At 40.9% G+C, this 20,635-nt stretch overlaps 1 protein-coding gene across 1 annotated transcript in view; it reads right to left on the reverse strand.

Moving 5' to 3' along the window:
* Positions 1-20,635, reverse strand: part of LRATD2 (LRAT domain containing 2) — a 129,231-nt gene that overhangs the window by 36,526 nt on the left and 72,070 nt on the right. The window contains exon 4 of the mRNA XM_047074184.1: positions 1,643-1,727. The gene's annotated coding sequence lies outside the window, so the exon portion shown is untranslated. The remainder of the gene's footprint in view (positions 1-1,642; positions 1,728-20,635) is intronic.

A 20,635-nucleotide genomic window follows, 5' to 3' on the forward strand; every position in this document is an offset into this window, starting at 1 on the left:
TGTTCTGCCCAATGCCGAGAGTAGTCTGGCCGTTAGTCTCAATTAGACAGCTCCCCGGGGTTGTTGGATTGATTCAAAGAAACAAAGGCGTCTTGTGTGTGAGTGGGTGTGCAGGTTTTGTTGACTTTCCCAAGCCCTGCTCACTGTCCCACCATTCTCAAGGGGCTGTTGGGGTGGCAGGAGGTCTGGGAAGGTTTACGTTTATGAAACTGGTAGGATGGCAGCCTGGAGTCCCATCTTAGAGCCTGGAGTCAGTCTCTCCAGTCAGTCTTAACACCCAGATGCCAGTCTCTCCAGCACAAATTAAATTGCCCTAACCATTTTTCTGAAAGAAAAATATGGAAATAGGAACATCTCTCCAAAAACCATTTTTTGCAGAGGAAAAAAAACAAGATCATACAGCAATATTTTGTTAACAACAGCAACAGTAAAAACCCAAAATCATGATCTTCAAGAGATATCTGCACCCTCATGTTCACTGCATCATTATCCACAATAGCCAAGACTCGGAAACAACCTAAGCATCCACTGGTGGATGAAAAGATAAAGAAAAATGTAATATACATATTGTGGTATACATCATTCAGCCATAGAGAAGGAAATCCTGCCGTTTGGGACAACATAGATGGACCTTCAGAGTATCATGCTTAGAGAAGTCAGAGAATGACAAACACTGTATGATCTCTCTTATATGCAGAATCTAAAAACCAAACCAAAACAAAACAAACCAACCCCCACACACCCACACAAACCAAACTCAGAAACAGAGAACAGGTTGGTGATTGCCAGATGGGGAGTGGAGGAAATAGGTGAAGGTGATGAAAATATACAAACTTCCAGTTATGAAACTAATACATTCTGGGGTCTAATGTAGAGCATGTTGACTATAGATCACAATACTGCATTGCATATTAGAAAGTTCCTAAGATCTCAAAAGTTCTCATCACAAGAAAAAAAAATCACTGTTATAATTCTCATCACAAAATGTTACAGTTTCTCATCATAAAAAATCATAATCTCTCATCACAAGAAAAAATTTGAACTATGCCACAATTGTTATATATATGCTATGAATGTTAACCAAACTTATTGTGGCAATCGTTTCCCAATAGATCCATATCCAATCATTATTTTGTACACCTTAAGCTAATGCAATTTTACATGTCAATGATAGCTCAATAAAACTGGACAAAATTTTACAGAGGGACAGAAAATATTCCTGGGTTTATTTATTTTGTGAGCTAGCTCTAGAAAAAGAAGTCTGATTCTACCTTTTAGATATTTCACACACAACGGAAGCATGTCCTCTTGGTGACTCTATTTCCCATACTCAATACCACGTATATAAACAAGAGGACACTTGTCATTTCGTTTGCCATGCTAGACAGGAAGTGCCATGATACATAAAAGATACTCAATAAATGTTTTGGCTTTAAAAAAAAAATGTTTTAACAGTCATTATTTAGTTAATGAGCATTGAGTGAACAAGCAGCAGGAGGAGAATGACAGCAATGACGCTGACCGTGGAGTAAAGAAGAGAAAAACAAGATGGGCTAATAACCTATGTGGGGTAACCTACCAATTATCTGATGAGTAAGTGTAAGGAAGATGGGAGCACCAGGGACTCAAAGCCCGCTCTTACCACTTAGGATGATTAGTTGGCCAGTCACATCATGTCCCATGTCACTTTCTTCACCTTTAACAGGGAGGTGATGATTCTTCACAAACTGTGAAAAATCAAGAGAGAAAACTATATGTGAAAGCATTCTGGAAAAGGGTTTGTACAAACATAAGGAGGTAATCTGATTTACAATCATAAAAGATCTACATAAGTCACTCAGCATCTGCTCAAGTGTTAAAACATCATAACTACAGTCTATCTATAAAAATGCAGAATTACCAGGAATGATATATTCTTTTTTTGTTGTTGTTGCTGTGTAATGAATGAGCACAAACTTAGCTACTTAACACAACACCCATGTATAATATTACAGTACTGGAGGTCTGAAGTCCAGGCGGGTTCACCTGGGTTTTTGCTTGGGGCCTCACAAATTTGAAGTCAAAGGTGACAATTGGATTGGGTTCTTATCTGGTAACTCTTAGGAAGAACAGCTCCAGAGCTCATTCATATGGTTGCTCAAGTTCAATTCCTTGGGTTATAGGACTGAGGTCCCTATTTTCTTGCTTACTATCGGTAAGATACCACACTCAGCATCTTGAGGCTGCTCTTAGGACCTTGCCCTGTGGCCTCCTCCATCTCAACAGCCTTCCTTGCATCATATTCTCTCCCTCTGACCTCCTGTTCTACAGCCAGCAAGATAAAACTCTTTTTTTAAAATGCTTTTTATTGTTTTTAATTTTTTTTAACGTTTATTCATTTTTGAGAGATAGAGAGCGACAGAGCGTGAGTGGGGAAGGGGCAGAGAGAGGGAGACACAGAATCTGAAGCAGGCTCCAGGCTCTGAGCTGTTAGCACGGAACCCAACGTGGGGCTTGAACTCACGAACTGTGAGATCATGACCTGAGCCTAAGTTGGACGCTTAACCGCCTAGGCCACCCAGGTGCCCCATAAAAACTCTTTTTTTTAATGTTTATTTATTTACTTTGAGAGAGAAAGAGATAGAGCTTAAGTGGGGAAGGGGCAGAGAGAGAGGGAGAGAGAGAATCCCAAACGGGCTCCGTGCTGTCAGTGCATTGCCTGACACAGGGCTGGAACCCACGAACCATGAGATCATGACCTGAGCTGAGACCAAGAGTCTGACACTTAACTGACTGAGCCACCCATGTGCCCCAAAGAAAACTCTGCTTTAAAAATATTTTTAAATGTTTATTTTATTTTTGAGGGAGAGATAGAGACAGAGCACAAGCGGTGGGGGGGGGGGGGGGCAGAGAGAGAGGGAGACACAGAATCTAAAACAGGCTCCAGGCTCTGAGCTGTCAGCACACAGCCTGACGTGGGGCTTGAACTCATGACCCATGAGATCATGACCTGAGCTGAAGTGGTTGCTTAACTGGCTGAGCCACCCAAGTGCCCCAGAAAACTCTGCTTCTACAGTGATTAGATTAGGTCTGCCAGAAACAGTCATTATTTTGATTAACTTAAAGTCAACTGATTAGAAACCTTAACTACACCTAAAAAATCCCTTTTGCCAGGAAATGTAATCATGAGTACAATATCTCATCGCATTTACACTCCTGGGGATTAGGGTTGGATATCTGGGGAAGGGGATATCTTAAAATTCTGCCCACCACAGATTAGGAACCCCTTGGAGGATAGCTTTGAATCTGTACAAGATCCCATTCATATACTCTTGGTGCCTGTATACTTACTTATACACAGCAAGTATTTAGTGTGAGTTTGTTATTTTTTTTTTTTGTTCACTTAAAAAAATTTTTTTTATGCTTATTTATTTTTGAGAGAGAGAGAGAGAGCATGAGTAGGGGAGAGTCAGAGAGAGAGAGACCCAGAATACAATGCAGGCTCCAGGCTCCGGCTGTCAGCACAGAGCCCGATGCAGGGCCCGAACCCACGGAACATGAGATCATGACCTGAGCCAAAGTCGGTGGCTTAACTGAGCCACCTCAGTGCCCCTAATGTGAGTTTATTAAACAGAGACATGAGGCTTCTTTAGGGACATCTTCCCTGAAATCTCTGCTTTCATAAAGAAAATAAGGAAAGAAAGTGCTAATAATTGCTAATTATTGTACATCTTGCTAATAATTGTACTGTACCCACCTCACCCCTCTGCCACCTAGCAAAATACCCAACATATAGTGAGCCCACAATAAATCATGCTGAATGAATAAGTGAATGAATGAATGGAAGAATTTTCCACTTAGGCTCAACTGATGATCTCTTTTGATATCTGCATATTAAGCTAAGTTTTTTAGTCTTGTTTTTATTTTTTCTAATTTTTTTGGAAAAGAAGAGATTGGGGAAACCTCAACAGTAAGATTTTATTTTGCCTTTTTAAATTTTTTATACATGTTTATTTATTGACTTCTTTATTCTGAGAGAGAAAGAGAGAAAGAGGCTGAGACAGAGGGAGAGAGAGAACTGCAAGCCAGAGCCCGACACGGGGCTCAAACCCACAAACCGCGAGATCATGACCTGAGCGGAGATCAAGAGTTGCATGCTTAACCCACTGAGCCACACAGGTGCCCCGATTTTGTTTTGACTTTTTAGACACTTTTTATAAAAGTTTCTTCAGGGATTTGTTCCACTATGACCTACTTGCACAGAATAATACTGTTCCCCGTCCACACAGAGAACAGTATTTCCAGACAAGAAGGAGATTTACGTAGATCAAAGGAGAGTTCTGCCCGAGGCATCGGACAGCACCTGAACAAGGACCAACTCCAAGAGCCTTCTCAGAAAGAATTTGAGAGCCTTACCATTTTGCTAAGGAATTTGACTTCACGGAGCATCATAACAAACTAGATTCTAGCTCAGCTAAAGAGTGAATGGCTCCTACCAAACAAGGCACAAAAATACTTCCATTACCCATCCGCGAAAATAACAAAGCCTCCACACTGTGCAAAGCTTCCTCTTTGAAAGCTGGATTGACAGATATTGGATTGAAGCAACGCAGCTTAATATCAAGAAACGACAGCTGGCAGCGTAGCGGGGAAACACAACCCACTTCGCTGTGGATAAATCAATGTTCTGCTCTGAGCCATTACTGCATTAGTGGCTGGTTATTACTTAAAAATAAAAACTCACAAATGTATTGGCTACACCTTCATCAGACCGTCTCTCTGGAGGATTCTTTTATGATTCTTCTGTTTTCCAAGTTGCACAAAACAATTTTCCACTAAACCGTATCCCAGCATATTCTGCTTACTAAACCAAACCATTTACATAATAGGTAATTTAACACACACACACACATACACACACAGAGGCACACAAATTAGCTAAATATATGTGTAAACAAATACCTTGCTAAGGTTTGGATACACTTGGGAAATGCAAAATATTTACACTGTGGTGGAAGGGGAAGATGGGAGTAAAGTATATATATGTCACAAGTTCAAGAACAAAATACATTACTATTATCTAATATTTATGATAGCACTTGCTACACTATTCTAAGCACTGTATTTGTATTAATTCATTTCATCCTCACAGAAACTCTATGATGTGGGTGTATTACTAGTATCAACTCCCACTTACAGATGGACCTCTGAGCCAGGGAGGGCAGACAGAAGAGCTGGGTATCAAATTCAAGAAGACTTAATTATTAGACTCTGCTACCGCTAGTATACTCAGTGGTGGGCTGTCCAGACTTCACAACCACTTTGTTACCATGTGACCAGGTGCTGCCTCCTGCTGCTGGTTGGCTCCCAGTTCTTGGCTCCATTTCTCTAATCCCCAGTTCCCACATCTGTAAAATAAGGATAAAAATAGAGGCAACCTCCAAGGGATAATTAATGTGAGGATTATTCATTTCTCCATTCGAAAGATATTCGATATTCAGTGAGCATCTGCTCTGTGCCAGGCACTGTCCTGAACAATAAGAGGAATGGACAAGCTCCTGCCCTCAGAAAACTTACCTTCTAAAGTGAGGACTAGACAATAAACAAAAATGCGGCTGAACTATACAGATTCTATAGGTGCTAAAGCAGTGGAGAGTGGACCTCCTCACTGGGCTGATCAGATACAAACCTGACCCTTGGGGTGAAGAAGCCACTGGGACACCTAGACATATCATAAAGAAAATGGTCTCACATTATTTAGCCAACACAGACTCAGAAAAGTTAAGTTTTGCCCTCAGGATACTGTGTCTAGTGAGTGATGGCGGCTGTGTTTTTCAGGTCTGTGGGACCCCCAAATCAGTGGTTATTCTAATGGAGATGTTCAATAAATGAGCATTTTCTAAGCTGCTTGCAGCTGAAGAATCTTCCTCTTCTTCTAGGCTTTACATTATGGCTGGCTTTAGCACAACTGATAAAAGAAAAAGTGGGCAGAGATAGCAACTTGACTTTCAGGTACCAACTGCATAAAAGACTCTATCTCAAGACATGACTTCTTCCTGAGCTGGTCAAGGTCATCCATAGAAATGGGGATCAGAACGTGCCATCTCAGGAGAAGGGCTGATGAACTCTTAGTAAGATGTCACTTTCTGTTGTCAGAATCCTCCTGGGGTGATTTTAGGCAAGTTAAATAATGTCTTTCTTCCCTGTTCCTCATCTGCAAAATGGGGTTAAGAGGAGTCCTATTTCACAGAGTTGTTACAAGTGTTGAGACAGCACCATTTGAATGTTTGAATGAGATACATCCAAACATACCCAAATTAAATATGATGATTCTGATTTTCATCCCCAAACTACTCCTACCCAGCCTTCTCCATTTCAGTAAGTGGCAATTCTGTTTTTCAAGGGTCTCAGTCTAAAAGCAAGCAAACAAAAAATAAATTTTCTGGATTCTCTCCCCCACAACCCCTGCCATATGCATTAACAGAAGTCTGTCATGTCAACCTTGAAAATTACCCAGAATCCAACCACCTCTCACATATTTACCTGCTAGAACCCTTGTTCAATCACTATAATCTGTCACTGGATTGTTGCCATGACTACTTAATGGTCTCCTTATTTCCATCCTTGGCCCTCAATAGTCAATTCTCAAAGCAGTGACCAGAAGAATCCTTTAAAAATATAAATCAGCTTATGACACTCAGCCCAGAACCCTGCAATGGCTTTCTCTCTCACACAGAATAAATTCAAACCCTGGTCTACAAACCCCACACACTGTCCCTCCCCCGTTTCCCTCTAAGTTTGTGTCCCCTCTCACATTCTCCTTAGGTCACAATGGTCTTCTTGCTATATTCCTTGAAAAACCCTTGCTATTCATGCTCTTCTCTGGGTCCTTTCCTTTTGCTTTTCCCTCTGGCTGGAAGTAACTCTTCCCCTTGGTATCCACATACATGCCCCCCACTCCTTTAAGGCTTTCTTCCAAAGTCACCTCTTCAGCTAGGTCTTTCTTGAACATTCTGTTTAAATTTCCAACCACCAACCCTCCAGCCGAGCACACAAATGTACTTCTTATCCTTCCTCCCTGGTTTTATTTTTCCCTTCACAGTATAAAACGTTTACTGCCTTACAATATAATTGACAAATATTTATTTTTTAAGTGGTTTGTCTCCCCTCCCTAAAATATAAATTTCAGGAGGGCAGAAATTTTGTCTGTTTTGTTCACTGTTGTACCTCTGTTGCCCAGAATAGGGTTTCTCAACCTCAGCACTACTGACATTTTGGGCAGGATAATCCTTTATAGCAGAGGGCTATCTTGTGTATTGAAGGCTATTTAGCATTGTCCCTGGCCTCTGCCCATCAGTGCTTTTCCCCAGTTACAACTAGTCTCCAAATATTGCCAAACACCCCCTGGAAAGCAAAATATCTTCCAGTTGGGTATCACTGATCTAAAGCAATGCCTAATACAAAGCAAATGCTCAATACATGTTTATTGAAAGAATAAATCAATGTTAAATGAGTTAATGTCTTAAGTACATAGAACACTGTTTGGCACGTAGTAAGAACTCAAAAAATGTTACATTTTATGAATGTGTTATTTTTATTATTATTATTGCCTTGCTGTCTACATCTAGAATAAACTATGGAGGCAACCAAAGTGTATTATGTGGAGCCCTAGGACTTGGTACAGACTTCATTTTTTAAATATATGTGAATTATTTTAAAAACTGCAGTACAAAGCCTCACACTGAGAAGCGTTAACACATTGGTTACCACCAATTCATTAACTTGTGTTGCCACGTTAAATTGTTTTGTGCAGACCTCAGAATACATCATCTTCTGCCATCTCTGCATATATTTTAACTTCTTATAAATGTGTTACTGATTCGGAAGGCTATAGTTTGGCACTGGTGTTTATTTTTATTCTTGTCTATTCCTGTCGGCTCATGTAAAACTGTTCAAGCAAGTATTCCATGGTAGAGTTGTATCAAACATACATTGATTTAATCTGCCCAAATTCAACTCTACAAGCTTGGCCAAAAAAATAAAGAGAAAAAGCATAATTTTCATTCAACATGGGCCCCTAAATGCAAGCCAATTACTTCATCTGGTGCTCAACTAAGCAACAGCAATCTGTTCCACCCTGGAGAAACAATTGGCTGTATTAGACTTAGCGGAAAAAATGGGACACTCTACACAAAACTGATATACCATCTTTTATGGGAGATTTAGGGTATTTTTCATGGCCAAATTTGACCATGTATGTTTATAGTTCTTTTTTTATCTACAGCCTCAAAATGCAAAAAGTCTTTGAAAAATAGCATTTGGGAGTAACTCATATGGCAGCAAATTCTGTGAGGTTATTCATGGTCATTGGTTTCCCCGTGTGTTTGATTATGAGATGCTGCCCAGACCCTGCTGAAGGGGTCACAAAGAGAAGACACGTGCCTTATTGCCTTATGAAAATTCTGATTTTCAAAACACATGTGACCACACAGTTTCAGAAGATGGATTGTGGACCAGTAACTGGTTTTCTGCTCACTTGTTATTTTTTTGAGGCCTCAGTAGGATGTTACCTAGGGGTACAGCAATACCACTGTAATGCACCCCACCCAATCCGTGCTCCCTGCTTGTACCTCATATGTCAAAAGAATGATAGTGAGTAAAAGCATATACAACATTTAGGTAGCTTTCGTACTTAGTGTAAGTTTGGGGTACTTCTTGTCTCATTTTTATATTTACAATATCAAATTAAAGTAGTTGTTATATAACCCATGAAGCCACTAATCACAGGGACTAACTATACTACACACAAAGTCTTATTTATTTTTATAATAATAATAAGCATCATCATTGTCATGGCTGGTGGTTCATCTTTGAAGTCAAATTTCTTACCAGTGTTTTTTCACACTTCAGTAACAGTTTAGTTGAACAGGTAAACTGTTAAAAATGGTCATGTCTGCTCCCACATGTAATATCTTATTTGTTCAGTGCAGACTTTATCAACAAAACCGGTAAACCACTAACCAGACAGATCAAGTTAAAAAAAGAGAAGACATAAATGATCCATAATAGAAATGAAAGAGGGAGTATCATTACAGTGCCAACAAGTGTGCAAAGGATAGTAAGGAAGTATTTTAAACAAGTTTATGCCAATAAATTTGATGATACATGGACACATTCTTTGAAAGACACAAACTACCAAAGCTGACTAAAGAAGAATTAGATAATTTGAATAGTCTTATATCTGTCTAAAAAGTTGAATTTCAAGTTACATCCTTACAAATTGATTCTAATGCTCTCATTTTTGAGCTCTAGATTTAACATGTAAGAAAGAATGCAAAGGAGTAGTAGAGATCTTTGGGGGCTTGAGCAGAAATAATCTGTAATCTTAGTTACGGCACAAGTTCCATAATGTGTACATCTTTTAAAACTCTTCAAACTATACACCTAAAATAAGGGGTGAATTTTACCACATGTAAATTATATCTTTAAAAACCTGAATAAAAAGGGGTGCCTCAGTGGCTCAGTCATTTGAGTGTCTGACTTTGGCTCAGATCATGATCTCCCAGTCCGTGAGTTTGAGTCCTGCTTCGTGCTCTCTGCTGACAGCTGGAGCCTGGAGCCTGCTTTGGATTCTGTGTCTCCCTCTCTCTCTGGCCCTCCCCTGCTCATGCTCTGTCTCTCTCTCGCTCTCAAGAATAAATAAACATTAAAAAAAAACCTGAAGAAAGAAAGATGAAGAAAAAGTGAAAAGTGGCCACTATTTGGGAACCAAAATCCAGGCAGAGTCTGAAACAGCAAAATTCAACATAGAGAGTGCTCAGATGACAAGCCCAAAGAAGGTTCTCAGGCAGTGAAGTCTAGACAGAGTTACGGGTTTTACATCAAGTTGGGTAGAGGCCCTAATGAAAGCAAAAGCCACATCTAAAACCACCACAAAGTCCTGTCCTCACTCTCCATCCAGCAGGCTCTAGAAGAACACAGAATCAATCTGACCTCTAGTAGCTTTCCCTTTGATGAAGAAACATTTCTCTTCCTTCTCCATGGCTCCTGTGAGAAAGTACACGTACAAGTACATGGAGTGGTTATAGCTGCTTTCCTTGGGAAATAACCTGCTCTTCTCGAATGCGAAAGAGACATTTTTTAGGTGAACGACAGAGGCCTAAAAAGGAATTAAAATAAATTTCTTCGCTCAAAGTAAAAAATACACAAAACTAAAGAATTTTGTCTCCCTTTTACTTCTAGGACCTAAGATTTTATTAAAGCTCAGAAGTGTCACTTGTAGACCCAACTGTCATCATTTTTGTTTTATTTTTTACTACTTTGTTACGGGCTGAACTGTATTCCCTACAAATGTGTATGTTGAAGTCCTGACCCCTGCTACCTCAGGATGTTACTATTATTGGAGATAGGGTCTTTGAAGAGATGACTAGGGTTGAATGAGGTCATTAGTGTGGGCCCTATTCAAATCTGACCCATGTCCTTATTAGTAGAGGAGATTTGGACACAGACACACACGGAGATAAAACTTTGTGAAGACACAAAGAGAAAATGGCCTGCAAGCCAATAAGAAAGGTGTTTAAGAAAAAAAACAACATGGGGCACCAGGGTGGCTTAGTCGGTTAAGCGTTCAACTTCGGCTCAGGTCATGATCTCACGGTTCATGGGTTTGAGGCCTGCATCCAGCTCTGTGCTGACAGCTGGAACCTGGAACCTGCTTCGGATTCTGTGTCTCCTTCTCTCTGTCCCTCTCTCACTTGCTCTCTGTCTCTCTCTGTCTCCCAAGAATAAAGGAAAAAAAAACATTAAAAAAAAAGATAGAAAAAAGAAAAAAAACCCTACAGACTGCAGACGCTTTGACCTTGGTCTAAAATCATGAGAAAATAAACTTCTGGCCTTCAGCCTGTGGCCCCTCATTATGGAAGCCCTTACAAGACTCAAATAGTGACTTTCTGGGCAGTGGGTACATAATAAATACAGGGAAAACTCTGCATTAGGAAGCTATGATCTCTGCCTTGCTTGAGCCAAGTCACAGCCCTCACAGAAAGGGCAAGAAACTCCAAATGAGCTTGTCCCAAATGGAGTCAGACGTGACTCAACCATGCTGGACACTGGTCTCAGCCTTCAAGTTCATTTTAGCAGCCCTGGAGCGATTGTAGTGTGAGCCTTTTCTGTATGATTTCCTAATGGCATTTGTGCCTTGTTCGTGCCCATATTTGAAAATGAACAAAACAGGCATTTGGTTAATTACATATTTTTAAATCTGAACAAATTTTATTCCTGAATCCAGCCCAGCTTGTTTTTCGCTACTCCAAATGCGACAGTGAGCTATGCGGGGTGACAGAGTAATTTTCTACCCAAAAAAGTCACAACAATAATTTAAGAGCCCCAAAAAGAAACAGGAAGAGGAGGACAAGAGAGGATATTTATTTTCAACGAACACAGACGGAGCATGTTCTCTGTTCTCCGTACCAGCCTCTTCATCAAGGAGCACACAGCCTTGGAGCTCATCTCACGTTCTCTGAAAAGCCTGCTTTACAACATACTGCTTCACAGCAAGGACTTTAAAACAAGAATGCCTTGGGTTTCAATTCTGGCTTCATCACTTACTGCTCTGTTTCATTTATCTAGCTTTTAATCTCTCTGGGGCCTGCGTTCCCTCATCTTCTAAGTTTTATTACTGTTTGGAAGGCACTTATTAATTACTATCCTTCAAATTCAATAGAAACTGTCATCGTTTGTATAAGAGTTTGAGACATTGTAAAGCACTTTTACATACGCTATTGTTTTTATCCCTAAAATGCCTCTGCGAAGCCAAGGGAGGGTATTGTTACACCTGTTTGATTTGTAAGGAAATTGAGTCTAAAGAGATTTGATGACAAGCAGGGAGACAGTTTTATACTTAATTCCACATCTTCAAACCCCTAATGCTAGGCTCTTTCCCATCAGTACACTGCCTTCTCCCTCCCTAAAGGTGACCTGGAAGGTTGCTTTAGGCCAGGATTTATTTCAAATACCTGCCTTCCCTCTTGCAAGTTGTAATCAACAATCCATAAACCAGGCAGACCGCAACCACGCCAGACAAACGCAAGTCTGCTAAATGCCTTTTGCTGAGACAACTGATATCAACGATGATGGTCTACACACACACACACACACACACACACACACACGCATCACATACATCCCCTGGGGCTCCCTGCCTGGAATCAGGTCATTTTAAGAACTCATTTAATACAACTATGCTTTGAAAGGCAACTGCTATTGGTTCAGAACAGCACTGTCCGAAGGCAGCCCACTCCTGGAGCCCTGGCTGCTGACGGCAAGGGCCATTAACTAGCCTCCCGGCTCGTCATCACAGAATTTCCCCAGCGTGGGATCTGAGTGATCTCAAGTCAAAGGCCATTTGCCTGGGGTATGCTCTCTGATGCAGAATGTCTGGGCCTGGGCCTTGGCTTGTAAAGCAGGATTGCTCAGACTTTTTAAAATGCAATCTTCAGTAAAAAAGATATTTATGTCGTGACCCAGCTGCAAGTGTGTTTGGAAACAGTGGGTAGAGAAATCAGTTTAGTTGAGTACAACCAAAATTTTAAAAAAATAATTAGATTAGAAGGGGATGAAATGGAATGAAATAATTATAGAATAGAATAGAAAGCGTATTGTATGTGGTCAGGATGATCTATCTATCTATCATCTATCAATCAGTCAATCATGTGTCAATCTATCTATGAACTGAGACTTCACGTTTAATCTACTTCTGACTGTGAGTCATAGTCAAAAAGGTTTGAAAGACCACAGTGCAGACCATGTCAACAGAAGGGTGTTGCAGTGGTTGGGGATTTGAAGAAAGAGCTGTAATAAGGTTTGAGAAGATGAGTGAATCCTACTTCTTCCCTCACTGGGTTCTTTCAAAGGCTCCTCCTCATCATTTCCCAGCAACCCCCCTCCTTGCTGAGCACACGCAGTCATGTGAGATAGAGCCTGTGACATCCCCAGCCTCATGGCTGACCACTCCGTCGAAGTAATGAAACAAGGAGGCCATGAGGCTGGGGTGACTCTAATGCCTTGATAGCCTGTGAGCAAACCAAAACCCAAGCCAGGCTCAATGCATTGAAATTTGAGAAAATGAAACTGGAAAACAATTATCCGAGACAGCCAACCAGACTTCCCCAAATAAGTCAACTGCTTACGGCTATAGCCAACCAAAAAATGTCCTTGCTTTGCTTCCACATCTCTATAAGGACTTAACCCTAAGCTCCTCTTTGTGGCGGGGGGTGAGGGGGGGGGTTCCCAACCACCTTTGGTTTAGCAGCACCTAACTCAAATCAGTGTCTGCTCAAATAAACTCTTGAAAGTTTTCATGTGCCTCAGTTTCTCTTTTAACAACTCCTGTTGCCATCCTGCCTAAGCTTCAGCCACACCAGTGCAGTTGCTGTTTGGGGAACAACCCAAGCTCCCCCATCCTTACAGGGTTCTGCTCGTCTATTTCTTCTACCTAGCATTCCTGTTCTTACCGTGCTTCTGCCTTGGTTACTCCTGTTCAATGCTTTCAATTGTACAATGGAATTAACCACCTATCTCCTCCAGGAAGCTTTCAGATCTCACTGAGCATTCATTCATTACCAGATTAGTCCCCTCTACATATTTAAATGTGTGAAGAAAGAAATCAACAAGCAACTAAGGAAATGATTGACAGAATGAATAAATGAGTAAAGCTTTTCCTGTCTTAGGATCCTCTAGAGTGAAGCAGGTACCTATACCTAGAAGGAACAATGGGCAGGATATAGTCCATCCTTGACTATACGGATAAGGAAGTGGATACAGAAGAAGAGTCACTTCCAAGGGTCTCACTGGAAATTAGTGGGAGTAAGGGCCAAATTCCCGGTTTCTTGAGAGATCCAGATCTAGAGACTCATCTTTCCATTAGACCTGTAGTTACATCCCAAGGAGAAGGGAGAAGCAGGGCAGACCTTGTTGTCTGTGGTCTTCATCCAGGCAACAGGGGAACTCCAAGAAATGTACACTTTGAAAGGGAAACTCCGGAAAGAAAAAAAAAGAAACAAACTTTCCCAGAACTAGCCCAGCTGATATAAGCAAAACCAAAAGAAGAGGTGAGTAGATTGCTTAATTCTGTGAAAAATGTGCCCCATTAGGCTGAACCATCCAGACTCATTAGTTTGGAAACTAAATTGCCTTTCAGGGGCGCCTGGGTGGCTCAGTCGGTTAAAGCGTCCGACTTTAGCTCAGGTCCCGATCTCGCGATCTCGTTGGATCTCGCGATCTCGCGGTCCGTGAGTTTGAGCCCCGCGTCGGGCTCTGGGCTGATGGCTCAGAGCCTGGAGCCTGTTTCTGATTCTGTGTCTCCCTCTCTCTCTGCCCCTGCCCCGTTCATGCTCTGTCTCTCTCTGTCTCAAAAATAAATAAAACGTTAAAAAAAAAATTAAAAAAGAAAAAAGAAATTCCTCTTGGCTCTGCAAATATTCAGTCTTGTGAAAAGAGATGCCATGCCCCTGAAAATATTTTCAACTGTCTACAATATGGTTCTCTAAAATATTAGAGGTAGAAGAAAAAGAGAAACTTCCCCAAAGTCCTCATCTGATCATATAGAGAAGGAGGCAGGGTACTTGCTTGCCCAGGCTGTGCCCAGAACCTGTCCTGTCCCTTTCATGTTGGGGCACTTGCCTCCCACCATACTGCCTTATCTTTTGCTCGTTGCAGATTAGTTTTCTTCTTTAATTTTGTGAGAGAACATTCCTCCCAATTATAGGATTGAGATTTATGGAGATAACTGGAAAGCGTGAAATTCTATTGGCCTTCTCCCAGATTCCAAGATATCAGAGGAAAGATTGCAACACTGTCACATCAAATTAAGTGTCGGATGAAAAGAGCTCCAGGGAATCTTCAATCCAAGAGCTCCTTCCCATCTCACTCTCTTTCTCTTTGAACTCCTGCACTTTAAATAAAGCTTAATGGGAGCTGATCTCAGAAATAGCCACTTTTTCTCAGCACAGATTATATTGGGAAGAGATTTAGAATGGTAAGGTTGTGAAGTGTGCTCAGGGATAATAATATGACTTGGAGAGTTCTTTGCATTTTACATTTCTTAACCAATAGTCAAAGAGATTCAATATTGAATATTATTTAAGTATTTATTTTAGAATATTTTGGGGCTTAATTTTGGTTGCAAAGATAATACAGAAAGCTCCCACATATCCCTCATGCAGTATCCTTTATCACCTACACCTTACAATACCGTGGGACATTTGTCACCGCTAAGGAACCAAGGCTGGTCATTATAACCAACTGAACTCTACACTTCATTTGGATTTCACTAATTTTGCCCTAATGCCCTTTTTTTGTTCCAGAGTCCCATGCAGGAAACCATGTTCCATTAAGTCATCCCATCTCCTTATACTTCTTTGATCTATAACGATTCCTTCAGATTGCTTTTGTTTTTGATGACCTTGACAGTTTTGAGGACTCCTGGTTGGAGAGTCCATACATTGGCCTTCACTCTGCGCTTGTCTCTTATCTTTTTCACAGTTAGAATGGGGTCATGGGTTTTGGAGAGGAAGCCTGCAGAGCTAACATGCCATTCCCGTCATATTTCGAAGGTTCTTGTGATCAACATGACTTATTGCTGATGATAACCCTGATCGCCTGGCTGAGACATGGACTAAATCAAAATAGCAAAACTTTTTAACCACGTGTAAATCACTTCCGTTGCCAAAACTTCTCTCACTACACTTCCCGGGAGTACAGAAGACAGGCAGTTTACAAAGCGTATCGCATTCTTCATCCTGATAGTTCTTTGTTCATGCTGCTGTCTCTGCCTAGAACTCACTCTCCTTCTGCCTTGGCTAATCCCTACTCATCCGTCCATATTCAGTCTTGCTGATACTTACATTACTTTTTCTGGGACCCTCATTGCCTAGAGAGAGGCAGGGCAGGGTATCCCTACGTTTGTTCCCACAGTGCCCAGTTTGCACCATTTGGCATGCTGATTTATATGTGCTTACTCTCTACCACCTCCCTCTCATCTGTGAGCTTCTTGAATAACATGGCCATGTATTATATATTCTCATCCTTAGGGCATAAGAGCGCATAGAGGAAAGTTGAGAAATGCTCACTGAGTAGGTGAGAGAATGAATAAACCAGAGCCTTACAACATTGTCCAGTGGATATTATTTTCATTTTTAAGATGGGGAAACTGAGGCTTGGAGACATTAGATAACTTCCTCGAAGTTAGGAAGTAAGGACTGTGTCCTTCATGTCAACTTCAGTGCTAATATCTCAAGAATTTGAAATGACCTGGTGATGTGTGCAAATTCCTTAGTAGCTAGAGGTGGTTTTTGTGCTGTCTTGCCTCTTCTTCTAGGTTCAGCGGCTACTATTTGGGTCTTGATTACAGTGTTTTAATGTAATGTAGTTGAACCTTAATTGTAAGAGCTTCATGTTCTCTCCTAAAATTTGACGCAGGGTGCCCAAGGGACTTCAAGGTTTGTCCTTTGAAAGTGAATTTAAGAGCGTACCTAATGTTGGAGGCCCAAATGTGATCATTCACATTATTTGCACTCTCAGTTTGTGAGATATATATATATCTCAGTTTGTGATATATATATATATATATATATATTTGGAAGCAATTGCTAGTCCTAATTTGGATTACAATCAAGGATGTCTGTTCATAAAGATCACTACATTTGGAGCTCATCCTTTGCTTTATACGGGATGATGCAGAGATCCAGAGAAGTGATTTATGTGCTGAAGGCCAACCAGCCAGAAGGGGATGAGACCATGTCCTGAAGCTCCTCACCACGCCCTTCCTCTCCATCACTTGGGCTCCACTAGAATTGGCTGACTTCCAGAACACTAGGTAGTACATACATTCTCCACGGAGTATGATAAAATATTGGAGTTGCTGAAGACAGAATGAAGAAAACCTGGGCCATATGTACAGCCCTTCTCTCACCCCTTCTTTGTCCTCCTTTGCTCTTTCCTCTTCCCTCCCCCTCCTTCTGCTTGACAAGTGGGTTACAGTAAGAGAGAGGGAAGTGGGCAGAGTGCCAAACTAATTATAACATCTAAACTTAACCTACAGCTAAACAAACATATGCTAGATTTTCTAGATGAGTTCCAATCTCAACGATTCTGTTCACTCTCCCTGAAGAATTTCTCACAATGCTACACTCAAAATGGGAACCTCACCACTCCTAGGAAAGGTGGGCAGTCCTTGTAGCTGTGCCAGAGAAGCTCCAGCTGACTGACAACATGGGTAGAGTCTTCTTTCTTGGCATTCTGCATCATTGTTGTTTTCCAGCACAAACTCTCAGATCACCGATTCCCCCTAACTGTTGGTTAAATATCCTGTCCATTCCCATCCACAGCTGCCAACCCAAGGACATCCCAGCTGCAACAGTGGCCATCAGACCACTGCAGCCCCTACTCAGATTTTTTTGTATGGCCTCCAAGCTAAGAATGGTTTTTGCATTCTTGAATGGTTGAAAATAAATCAAAAGGATAATAGTATCTCTTGACATATGAAAAGCACATGCACCTGAAATTCAAATTTCAACATGCATAAAGTTTTGAATTTCATTGTTTAAAAATTTGTAAAAATTAGTTTTTGCTTTTTTTATATAAGTACCTATATAATCGTCTCAATTTTGCCTCTTGGCCTACAAAGCCTAAAATATTTACTACCTAGCTCTTTACATTAAAGATTTGTTTCCCCCTGTTATGGAGAAAAACTGTAATGTCATAGTTAGAAACTCATGTCTTAGCAAGCTGACTTGGATGGAATCCCCATCTGTGGGGCTTCAAAGCTGGGTGATTTGGGGGCAAGTTACATACCCCTCGCAAATTTGCTTGTCAATTAAATGGGAGAAAATAGCACTTGCCCTGTAAGAATATCAATGAGGATTAAAAGGGAAGATACATGTAAGGCACTTAAGCGTGTGCCTGGCACATAACAAGCACTCAGTAAGTGTTGGTTATTATCAGTGTCTACATCATCATCCCTGTTATCTTTGTCATTTATTATTAAAGTGATTCTTCTGAAGTTCAGTTCAGAAACTCAAAATCTCTCTAAAGTGGGTCCTCTACTGAAACGGTGATTACGGGGAGAAGCTGATAACAGGAAAGCATGTAAAACTCCCTTTCAGGCTCCTCAGTCCGAAGTTCTGATAACAGGGAACCTGCATACTGGGCTCTCCCTGAGATGCTGATCTAATTAAGTTTATGCACATTAGAGAGTCTACAAGGCTTAGCCCTCACAGAGGAGGCATTTTTGTATTAACAGAGTTACTTATTTCACCAAATAAATCTTTAGTTGTTGAAATAAGTAGATGATGGAGAAGGGAAATTGGTCAATGATGGTAGAAAAAGAATACTTACCTATTTTTTGTGCACAGGAACCAGTCCGCCCTTAGTCCCTGTCAATGTCACCTTACATACTTCTCACTACTCCCATTTAGGATGATTCAATAACCCTCCCTCTGCCTCCTCCAGCCCAATACACATTTACATCACCTACACACATACTTTAATTTGTCTTTACGAAAGCCTGATATATATAAAAATGGCATTGTATTGTTTTGTTTTTAAATATTTATTTTCATTATAAATGCCATATTACCATATCATTGAAATTTGGGGAAACAAGGAAATAAAAGAGAAAAAAGCCAATATCCCACTTCAGACCTTACTTTTCCTGAGCATATGCTTTTTCAGAATTGTACTCATTTTTTAGGTATATTCGTATCATTCAACAAAGTCACACACTGCAATTTTCACCTGCTTGGTGAAAACATTTTTCTGTGTTATTTTATAGCCTTCGTAACCATTGGTTAGTTGTAGGCCGGACACAGCTAACCCAAATGGTAACTTTGAGGGAATTAAACTTTCCTTTTCCCAAGCCAAGGCAGTCCCACTGTTGGATAAGCAGAGCACAGACTAGATTTCAGTCTTTACTGGTCTCTACTTGCCCTTGGTTGGATAGCCTTGTACAGTGAACAATCTAAAGCACTATGCATGGCAGCTTTGGCTATCCTGGAGTCTTAGACTATGAATCACAAGATGCCAGTTGTGACCCTTTGGGGCTTTTACTTCACCTGTGTTTTTACACTACTGAGTTCTGAATCTTTAAAGGTATGATAGATGTAACGCCAACGATAGGTAGGGGAGATACTAATAAAGTAACAAGCCATAAAAATAAAAGAACAACACTAAGAAGGACTCAGGAATCAGATAACTAGGTTAAAATCCATCTCCTCTACGTAGAGCAAAGTACAATAAAACATTTATTTGGTCTTTGTCCCAGTTCCTGGCACAGGGCTCCTAAAAACCCTGGGGTTTCCTGAGTGATAGGTGTGTCTTTTATTACTCATAACAAGGCCCCTTTTGATTATATTTGAGTTTATCCTAATGAAGTGTTACACGGTAGAGGTCCCAGATAGCATCAGGATGGGAAAAACCAAACCTGTGATCAGTAGGTAAGAACTTTCAGCCCCTCCAGCCATCCACCCCACCCTAATGTCAAGGGAGGGAAGGGGGGGGGCTGTAGATTCAGTTACAAAAACTCTTGAACGACAAAATTTAGAGAGCTTCTGAGTTGAAGAACACATCGATGTGCTTGGAGAGTGGTGCACCCCAACGGGCTCCTCACATTCCCCCACTCCATGCACCATATACCTTGCCTTATACATCTCTTCCATTTGTCTGTTTCTGAGTTCTAGTCTTTATGCAAAACTGGTACAGGAAAACCTTGGTTTGCGAGCATAAGTCATTCTGGAAGCATACTTGTAATCCAAAGCACTTACATATCAAAGCAAATTTCCCCATAAGAAATAATGGAAACTCAGATGATTTGTTCCACGATCTAAAAATATTCATTTAAAAAAGGATGACGACACTGTAATACTCTACAAAATAATAAAGAAAAATGTAAAGAAAATAGAAAAGTAAACAAATTAACTTGCACTTACCTTTGAAAACCTTTGTGTGGGTGTGAAGGAGACGAGAGAGGAGGATTATTGTGTAAGACAATTTTCACTATCACTAACGGAATCGCTGCTATTGGCTTGATGGAATCCTTTTCTCTTCGTTCAACTTTAACAAGGAAACTGTCCAGTGACACTTGCTTTTGCCTCCTTTTGAGGACTTTGTGGAAAAGTGACATCACGCTGTCGTTAAACAGATTCATCGCTTGCCCTGCTACAGCCTTATTCGGGTGGTGCTTTTCCACAAAATTTTGCAGTTTCCCAAATTTTTTTTTTTTTAAATTTTTTTTTTTTAACATTTTATTTATTTTTGAGACAGAGAGAGACAGAGCATGAACGGGGAAGGGGCAGAGAGAGAGGGAGACACAGAATCGGAAGCAGGCTCCAGGCTCTGAGCCATCAGCCCAGAGCCTGACGCGGGGCTCGAACTCACGGACCGCGAGATCGTGACCTGAGCCGAAGTCGGACGCTTAACCGACTGAGCCACCCAGGCGCCCCCAGTTTCCCAAATTTTACACATCTCCCTAATCTCATTTGAAGTGAGGGATTCCTCCACCTTTCTCTCCTCCTCCTCTGCAGGCGAGAGGTAGATGCAGACTTCTTGTGAAATCTTGCAATTTCGACCACTCGCATACCTCGTTCATACTTCTCGATGATTT

This window comes from Lynx rufus, unplaced genomic scaffold, assembly GCF_022079265.1.
Source record: "Lynx rufus isolate CCGP_SWC_20201006 ecotype Redwood Valley unplaced genomic scaffold, mLynRuf1.p SCAF_12, whole genome shotgun sequence".
Lineage (NCBI taxonomy): Eukaryota > Metazoa > Chordata > Mammalia > Carnivora > Felidae > Lynx > Lynx rufus.